The sequence below is a fragment of the Cornus florida genome, unplaced genomic scaffold (genome assembly GCF_030987335.1).
Source record: "Cornus florida cultivar Cherokee Brave unplaced genomic scaffold, ASM3098733v1 CherokeeBrave_3.0.0_Hap2_Chr10, whole genome shotgun sequence".
In the NCBI taxonomy this organism is placed as follows: domain Eukaryota; kingdom Viridiplantae; phylum Streptophyta; class Magnoliopsida; order Cornales; family Cornaceae; genus Cornus; species Cornus florida.
Genome location: NW_026775580.1, coordinates 52,293,076 through 52,301,099, shown reverse-complemented (window position 1 = coordinate 52,301,099; position 8,024 = coordinate 52,293,076). Strand labels below are relative to the sequence as shown.

The window sequence follows — 8,024 nt, the reverse complement described above, 5'->3', positions numbered from 1 at the left end:
TAGACCATCCATACTTGTGTTTGAATTACATACTCTTTGTGACAATTACATTACCCTCTTGATTGATGTATGTTAAAATTGTAACTTGAATTGATGAGTCATGCTTTGGATTGATGAATTATACTATAGCTAGTTTAATTGTCATTAAGTAGGTAATTCAAGCTTAAATTGATGATTCATGCTTAAATTGATGATTCATGCTTTTCTTTGCAAATGTTAGCTACATTAGAATTACGTAGTATTTTTTCCCCAATTAGTTGAAAGTTAGTGAGTTAGGGAATGTGCTTAGTGGTGAATCCTACATCCTAAGTCTCTTTCCAATCTCTTAAACTCTACGCTTTTATTGCATTACTTAAGTTAAAATTAGTTTTAATCACAAAACAAACCTCTTTTCAGCAATCACATAAGTACTAAAGTAGGATTCAATTCCAAAAACCAACATTGTTTAGATCTTTAGGGACAATCCCTGCTCGCTTCATACTCCATAATATAAGTGTTTAATGGTTTTATAAATAATAAAATATGGTGCCCACTTGACATTATTTCAAAACCTAAAATGTTGTGCATTATTTTGTGCAAACGCTCGGTCGCACCATAGTTTTGGCGCCGTTGCCGGGGATCTAACGGTTTAAAAACTTGAATTAGACATTAGTTCTTTGTTAATTGTTTACTTTTAAGTCATTTTAATTTTTATTTTCTCATTTGATTTGTCAATTAGGTACTTGAAACAAAGTGGAGCAAACGCTGGACTTAGAAGCAATTAAAATTTTTTGAAGTTGTTTAAGGACCATTTGTAAGTTTCTCTTTAATTTTTGTGCTTAATTGTTTACTTTCTTGCATGCTTTGGACAGCCCAAGTGGAGGCTTAAATTGAATTGTTTTATTTTTAAGTCTAAGCATACCTTTTTGTAGATGGCATCTACCTGTGTGGAGGCATTTATTTGTTTTAAGTGCATTGATATTATTGAGGAGTTTGGGAACATCGTATGTGGAGGTTGAAAAATTGAAGTGTTGATGTGTTGAATTATTTTAGTGCATGTATGGTCGTAGATCACTTAATCGTCCTCTTGCTACTCTAAATCAAAATCTCGAAGTTTTCCTTTGGCATTTAAGAGGTAGGACTAAGGATAGTCATCATAATCTTCAAACTTTTGATCTTTCATCACTTTTAATGGAAGACCCAATAGATCCAATTGTAGATCTCATTGAAGATCTTGATCATGTGGATCATAATGGTGTGCACCACCCACCATAAGTTCATATTGTGGATTATCAAGGTATGCATCCACCTTTGGGAATGCCACGACCAATTAATCTTGTTGTGCAACAACCTAATCTAGGGATGCCAAGGCCAAATGTTGTTCCCCTAATTGGTTAGTAACAACAACAATATGTTCAAATGGCATACCCTCAACAAGGTCAAATAACATACCATCATCAAGGTCAAATACCATATCCTCCTCTCAATCCTCCTATGGTCCTTAGGGATTGTTACATTCCAAATCAATATAATGCACCCACTTGCATTCAATTGCCAAATTTCCGTGCTCATCATTATGAGATTAAGGCTTCCACCATTAACATGTGCCCCCTTTTCTATGGGTTAAGCAATGAAGAGCCTTATAAACATTTAGAAGAGTTCTTGGAAGTTTGTTCCACCGTGAAAATCACGGATGTTCTGAAAGAAGTCCTAAAAATGAAGCTTTTCCCTTTCACTCTTCGAGATAAAGCTCAATATTGGTTCAACAACTTGCGGTCAAATACAATCACCTCTTGGGCACAATTGCAACAAGAGTTCCTAAAAAAGTACTATCCCGCGAGTCGAACTGATTCAATAAGAACTTCCATTCGTGAATTTAAACAAGAAGAAGGAAAACCCATTCATGAAGCATGGGAACATTTGAATGACTTGTTACAGAAGTGTCCACATCATGACATTCCTAGGTGGCAATTAGTTCAATGTTTCTTTTCAAGTTTATCCGATGCTAATAAGGGCATTGTTGATGTATCCTATGGCGGAAGCTACATAGAAAGAAATGAAGATGAAATTTGGCATCTTTTTGAAAAAATGAGTGAAAACTCAATGCATAAATCTTCATCTTCTAGGGGTAGTCACCTAGCAAATGTGGGAGGAAAGAAAGCTCTAAATCAAATAGACTCTTCCATGGAAATTACCGCCGAGGTCAAAAATATTACTCAAAGGTTTGAAAAATTCCTTTTGAATCAAGGTCCAGCAATTTAATCTTATCCTCACCATTCTAATGAAATGTGTATGACTTGTTCTAGTTACACTCACCATACTTCAAGTTATCCTCTTGGACAAATCATCCCAAGTGAGTCTCAAGAACAAGCAAATGCCGCTTTCATTCATCAAGGGAACAACCCTTATTCTAATACTTACAATCCGGGGTGGAAGAATCATCCAAACTTTACATGAAAAAATCAAGGAGATGGTGCAAACCCTCCTCAAAGTCAAGGTTACCAAGCAAAGTATGTTCCTCCACATCTCCAGAATCAGAATTCTCAAGGTTACCGTCCTTCATTCTGTCCTCAAAATGTGAATCAATATTCTCATCCTCAAGCATCAAATTCTCAATCCTACTCTCATCCTCAAGCATCTGATTCTCAATCTTACTCTAATCCAAATCAAGCGCCTCCTGAGAGTTCCGTTTTTGAGGACAAGGTCTTGCAAGCCTTAGGTGATCTTCAAAAAGATAATGAGTTGTTTTATTCTTACTCTCAATCAATTGCAAAGCTTGAAGCTCAAATCAGGCAATTAGCTAATTCTTTAAATGTGAGAGAGAAAGGTAAGTTGCCTAGTCAAACTGAAACCAATCCTAAAGGGCAATTTATGGCGCAAGCAAGTCCTTTATCAGAATTTTCTGGAAATGAGCAAGTTCAAGCAATTACTACCTTAAGGAGTGGTAAGAAAATGGATAATAAGGTAGAGGTACCTAAGGAGGATAGTGAATTGACACAACCTAGTGGTTGCATCCGTCCCATTCAAAATACTATTCCTACTTCCTTGGATGCTAGTGGTTCTAAAAAGGACATTCCATCATCTTCATCATTATCTCCCCAATTAGAGAAGCCTTATGAGCCAAAAGCTCCATTTCCGCAAGCTTTGAGAGAGACTTCACTATTTGGGAGACAAGAAAGAAAAATTCATGACATGATGGAAATGTTTAAACAAGTGAAAATTAATCTTCCTTTTCTAGATGCAGTTTGGTAAATTCTACCATATGCAAAGTTCTTGAAAGACTTGTGCACTCAAAAGAGGAAGAGTAAGGGAAGGGACCTTAAGAAAGTGTTTTTAACGGAACAAGTGAGTTCCATCATTCTGTCTAACAGTCCTCCTAAGTTCAAGGATCCTGGTGGTTCGACCATTTCATGTGTTATTGGAAACCAAGAGGTTCGTAGAGCTCTCCTTAATTTAGGTGCAAGTATCAATCTTATTCTATACTCTGTTTACTTGAAATTAGGATTAGGGGACTTGAAGCCAACATCGGTAGTAATCCAACTAGCCGACAGATCAATTAAGAAACCGAGGGGAATTGTTGAGGACATCTTAATTAAGGTTGATAAATTTTATTTCCTGATTGATTTTGTGGTACTTGATACTGAGCCAGTCCCTAATCTTACCAATCATATTCTAGTCATCCTAAAAAGACCATTCTTGCCACCGCCAATGCCACCATTAATTGCAGATCCGGCATTATGGATATCTCTTTTGGCAACATGATGGTTAAGCTTAATGTATTCAATGAGAGTCAACATCCCAAAGATGAAGACGAGTGTTTCCTAGTGGATGTTTTGGATGAAATCATAGAGGAAACTCTCCCCTCTATTCTATCTAAGGACCCTCTTGAGGCGTGCCTTTATGAAATATTTGAAAGTTGTGGTTTTGACATAGAAGGATCCATAAGTGAGGTGAATGCTTTGATGGACTCTGTGGCCACTTTGGATTTCCCACCTTGGAAAAGTAAGAAAGAACTTCTTCCTTCACTCTCTAGTACTCCACCAATTCCTTCTCTCATCTCTCCTCATATTCTTGAGCTTAAACCTTTTCCATCCAATCTCAAATACACCTTCTTAGGCCTTAAAAAGACTCTTCTGGTCATCATTGCTTCAAATCTTAAAAATGACCAAGAGAATGATCTTTTAGAAGTGCTTAAAGCTAACAAAGAAGCCATTGGATGGAGTGTGGCTGACCTAAAAGGCATTGACCCTTCTATTTGTATGCATCGCATACGCATGGAAGAGGATGAAAGGTTATTTAGGGATGCTCAAAGGAGATTGAACCCAAATATAAAGGAAGTTATCATAAAGGAGGTTGTGAAACTTGTATATGCGGGAATCATTTATCCTATCTCTGATTCCAAGTGGGTTAGTCCAACTCAAGTGGTTCTAAAAAAGTCAAGAATCACAATTGTTGAAAATGCTAAGGGTGATCTCATCTCGAAACGCACCACCACTTCGTGGCGTGTTTGTATAGATTACCGAAAGCTGAATTTTGCCACTAGGAAGGACCATTTTTGTAATATCCCTAATTTTAAAAGGATAGTCTCGGCATTTTAATTATTGTTTTCTTGCAGTTTTGGGTGACTATTTGCTTATTTGCTTATTTGTTTAAGTGTTTAATTATTTTCATTATTTATTTAATTTAATTGTGATTTAATTACATTAATTGATTTCTTATTTTCTGTAATTGAATTGTGTATTTAATTGTTATATTGATTTTCTTTATTTGGGTTAATTTAGTAATTTAGTATTATTCCTTTTAATGGGTAAATTGGTTTAATTAAATGTTTTAGTGGGATTAAATTAGTGTAATAATTATAATGTTAAATTTGTGTTAAATTAAGTTACGGTTATAGCTTTACAATAAAATTCACGCATATGTAGCCGACGTATATATAGTATAGGTTATTTTATGGGGCCGACTAAGATTTACATTAGGGCTCTGTCTCTAATTATAAAAAGATTAGGGTTTTAGTGTTAAGCCTATAAATATAATATCACGTTGGTTTAGGGTTTTGGAAAAACAGAGAGTTAGTTCATAACACAAAGGGTTAAGAACGGAGGCAACGTAAGGGCTATCAAGGAGAAGAACAGAGAGGACCAACGAAGTGTTGTGGTGGAAAAATCAGAACCATAGGAGGCTTGAAGGAATTCAGTGGTTGCCAAAAATTTAGAAACGACGCCGAGATTTAATAACTGAAATCACAGGCAAGTTTTTTTCTTCCTCTTTCCCGTTGGCTTGTGTTATGTGCACCTAGGTAAGCTCTAGGGTTTAATGAATCATAAAACTGAATCATGCATGTTTAATATATATTAAGTTCATCATCTGTCTGTATTAAACTTAATCTGGAAGTGTTACTGCAAGTTGGTTTCACCTTTTAATCGTTGAGCATGTTGAAACGGTAGTTGCTTTAATTGTTTCTTTTAATGCAAATTGTGGTAAACAAAGGACTGGATTGATAACTAGATGTACTTTAAGACCCTTAGGTTCAGTTTTTACCAAGAACAGAAGGGGTGGAAGCGGCCGGAGACGAAGCAGAAGGCCAGAGGAGGTTCAAGCTCTCAAAGAGGGAGAGAGTCGGCTCTATGGAGGAGGGAGCCGGCTCCCCCCCAAGTGTAGAGCAGGCTCTAGGAGGTGTAGAGCCGGATCTACCCATCTAGAGGTGGCTCCAATAAAGATTGGAGTCTGCTCCACCATTTTTTGGAGCCTGCTCTACAAGTTTAAGAGCAGGCTCCTTTATTTTCGTAAAATCTGGATTTTTGAGCATTGCTTGGGACTAGTTTGGTATTCTGAAATGATTTTGGAAGTGTACTAAGAGTTTTAAATATAATTTCATGAATTATTAAAACCTCATATGGCATAAATTACATCCATAGGCTAATGGATGGAACAGTAGAAAAGTATACAACTTTTTATGCTATTAACGGATGGAAGACAAATTGATTGCTTAACTAAATTTTAGCAATTTAATGGGATATAGTATGATTATAAAACATATTTTAAATGCATGATATGGTCATCTATTTGTTGGTTTTGATCTCTGCATGCTCTGGATGTTAATTGTTGAAATATCAAATTCTTTTCTACAATTACATGGATTGCTGTCTAGATTTTAATTGCTGAAATATTAGACATTCTTCTGCAAATATTTGGATAATGATTTTGGACTGTAAATTGCTAAAATATTATTTATGTGCTGTAATTTACATGAATATGGTGGATTGTATGCACCGGTATGGGACGGTTGCATACTAGGGATGGTTTAACTCAAAACGCTAAGACCTAACCTATTGGATTAGAGGAAATGATTGTAAAATATTGAATCTTAATTTTATTTAAGTCAGATCGACTGAATAAATTGAGTGATTATCTGGATTAATTGTGGTTTATGGTTAAGTAAGATCGACTGAGTAAGTTGAATGACTACCTAGATTTATTGTTATTCACGGTTAAGTCAGATCAACTGAGTAAGTTAAGTGGCTAACCGGATTAGGAGTCTTATGTCAAATCAATAAAGAATTGAATGGCATACTTTAGTTTTGGACGGACTTTATATATATGATTATGGTACCATGATATGAGCTTGAGTCTTAGAGTCAATGGTTAAGGCGGATATATGCAGTGGATGTGTAGCTGGCTATGATAGGTTGAGGTATACCCTGTTAGGCTTAGGTACTCATGCCCACTTAGGTGCGCTTTGCATGTTGCCTTTTATTCAGGTTGAAACCCCCTATATAGTTTAGTGAATGTCCCTTAGTGTGGATATATATATATATATATATATATATATATATATATATATATGTATGTATGGACTAAATAGATATTGTTGAGATATCTATGGTGTTTCTGCATATCGGGTCACTGTATGGATCGCAGTTAGATTAGAACTTGCTTGTGGGTCTGACGCACTCTTTTATTTTTCAGGTAACGAACGGTTCCAGTCTCAGGGCTTGTTCAGCTGAGCAGAGGCGGTCATTCACTCTACCGACGACGTAGGATTTCATTCCATGTTTTAGACTTGGTTTTTATTTCCTGTTTTTCAGTTTCAATTGGGATTTTATTTAGGGTCCACTAGATGGATTCCCGAGTTGTACTCTTGGAGGTTTTGGAAGGATTGGATTATTTAATCTTTATTATTTGAGAATTATATATTTTAGAATTCTTTCAGCTTTATTAATTATTTCTTAAATCTTTTTATCATCTGTGTTCGTTTTAAAATATTAATTGTTTGATATTCCATCGGGTTTAGGCTTGGGCCTAATCAACCCGTGTCTCGGATCCGAGGGGTATCACAGTTGATATCAGAACACTCCAGATTCAAGTGTCTCTAGGATGTTTCGTATTAAGATTTCCGTGTAGCGTTTTCTCTTAATTAAAACTTAAGTTTATGATTCATTGTATTCCTTTACGGTTCGTTGAAAATCGTACTGATGTCTGTTTTTCCGTATTAACAGATGATTAACGCTAGGAGAGGAGGACAGAACAGTAGGCAAAGGAGAGCGGCACGTAGGCAGCAAGATCACCTGCGGCGTCAGCAAATAGAGGAAGAGTAGCAAATGCCAGAGTTTCAGAATGATAAGGGTCATTTTCATGTAGAGTAGGAGGGAGTACAGCAGACTCAGGATCAGGTCAGAGATCCAGAGTATCCTCCTCATATCAACGACCTCATTGCTCGAGCTATAGAAGCAGGGGTAACAGCTACACTTCGGAATCAACCTCAGGTACAGCCGGCACCGATACCAACACCAGTTGTTCAGACTGATACTTGGGATAAGGCTAGGAGTTCTTTCATAAAGGGGAGTCCACCTGAATTCACAGTCTCCACCGATGCAAAAGCAGCTCATCAGTGGAAAAAGGATATTGAGCGACATCTTCGTTTGGTTCAGTGCACGAAGGTTCAGAAGCAGATGCTTGCTACTTTCAAGCTAGTTGGAGATGCACTACAGTGGTGGGAGTCAGTTACCACCACAGAGGAGAGGATGTCATTGACTTATGATCAG

General features: G+C 36.7%; 1 non-coding gene across 1 annotated transcript; it reads right to left on the bottom strand.

Annotated features, from left to right (window-relative positions):
* Nucleotides 1–1,826: 1,826 nt before the first annotated feature.
* Nucleotides 1,827–1,937, bottom strand: LOC132280465 (small nucleolar RNA R71). The gene has a single exon (XR_009471578.1). It is a non-coding gene; the product is annotated as a small nucleolar RNA R71 (small nucleolar RNA).
* Between the last annotated feature and the right edge of the window lie 6,087 nt (nucleotides 1,938–8,024).